The following is a 1,799-nucleotide window of genomic DNA, read 5'->3' as shown; positions in this document are numbered from 1 at the left end:
TATATATATATATACATAATTTACATTAAAAATAGTGTGGATAATTACAATATAATCAACCAATTATCAATTTAGCCTCATATTGTTGTCTGCATATCCAAAAAACTATTTTTTCTATTACAAAAATATCAATAACACATGATAAAAAGGTTCCATTTGTTAACTACATTAGTTAACATGAACCGACAATGAATACTTTTTAAAAGCATTTATTAATATGAATGTAAATTTCAACGTTTACTAATACTCAAATTCAAATCAAAAGTTGTATCTGTTAATATTATTTAATGGACCTTAACTGAGAATAACTAACAGTGAAGATTGTATTAATGTTAACAAAGATTTAAAACTTTATCATTAACAGTTAGGACCTTATTGTGAAGTGTTACCAAAATATCATGATATAAAATAAATGTTTGCATAGTAGCATGCAATTAACATTATTATTATAATTAGTAATTTATGTATTTACATGCAAAGTCTTAAAGTACTTAAACCCCTTTCAGCAATTTATTATTATTATTATTATTATTATTATTATAGTTATTATTATTTACTTTTATTGTTCAGTGCTGTTAGTCACTCCCTTAAAGACAGAAACTCACCTAGCGCAGCTCAATACAGATGAATCATGCATATCCCACTGTCATCAAGCAGGACATTTCCTCTATCTGAATACAGCATTAATATTTTGACAAATGCAAGTCTTTCAGATCTGTTTGGTGAAGCTTTGAATGATCGGCGACCATCTGAAGCACATCACGCTGCATCAGTCAGAGCGGCAGATGGTATTGTTGTTCCTGCATGTGTCATGTGTTCTGATTACCTGATAAAGCGCTTTTCCCTTCTCCCTCTCACTCTGAAATCAGATGGTGGCATCGGACTGCGTAATGCAGATATTAATGCATGCATCAATCTATACATCCACCCATCCATTCATTCAGCCTGTGCCTTCGCTTTGGCTCATGCACTTTATGGTTTCTTCCTCTTCGCATTATCTCTGTAATGCTGCCGTCAGCCGTGTTTAATAATTAAAGGCATGTCCATCAATTCGTCCATCTTATGTAAACCAAGGCCAGTAAAAGTTGATGCGCTGTAAGGAAAGGTACAGTAATAGCTCTGAACATATGGGCGTGTCATAGTTTTTAGGGAATTGAAATTGAAAAGATAAGGGGGAAAAGTCCTGCAGTGTGTGTTTTTTTTTTTTTTTTGTCAATTTGCATGTTTTTATGCTGTCCATATGCATATGCGCTGCTTGTATCAGCACATGCATGTACATTAAGTGCTTATACAGTGCATGTGATGCTTCTGTCGGTCTATCAGTCAGTACATCTAGCCTTTTAATGAGTTGCAGTGGCTGAGCATTGGTTGACCTCACTGTTCCCAGAATACAGATCTCTCCTTACAGCTGTGTCAGCCTGCGGCACTGAGGATGAGAGAAGACTTTGAGTCATCATCCATCACCATATATACACAATATACAGCTCACGCTGTCATTTAAGTTCCATCAAACTCGTTGGAGAGGATCGTTTGTTTGCTGGTAATGTGATAGTGTCAGTGCACAGAGGAGCTCTGCTGTCCTGCATTCATTGTTATATGTCTGCTGGAGATACGTGCATGTGTTCATACTATTTTACCTTTTTGGAGAGCAAAGTATTGTGCAGTGTCTGTTGTGATGTTTCTATAGTAATGCAATTTGTGTATTTTTTTTATTGGCAAAAACATATTCAAGTACTTGTTCGTAAGTGCAACTCTCTAAAAGAGGATAAAGCATCTCAACTCTTTAACCCATATTGTTT

The sequence above is a fragment of the Sinocyclocheilus anshuiensis genome, unplaced genomic scaffold (assembly GCF_001515605.1).
Source record: "Sinocyclocheilus anshuiensis isolate Anshui unplaced genomic scaffold, SAMN03320099.WGS_v1.1 scaffold491, whole genome shotgun sequence".
NCBI lineage: Eukaryota > Metazoa > Chordata > Actinopteri > Cypriniformes > Cyprinidae > Sinocyclocheilus > Sinocyclocheilus anshuiensis.
Note: the sequence above shows the minus strand (reverse complement) of the source record.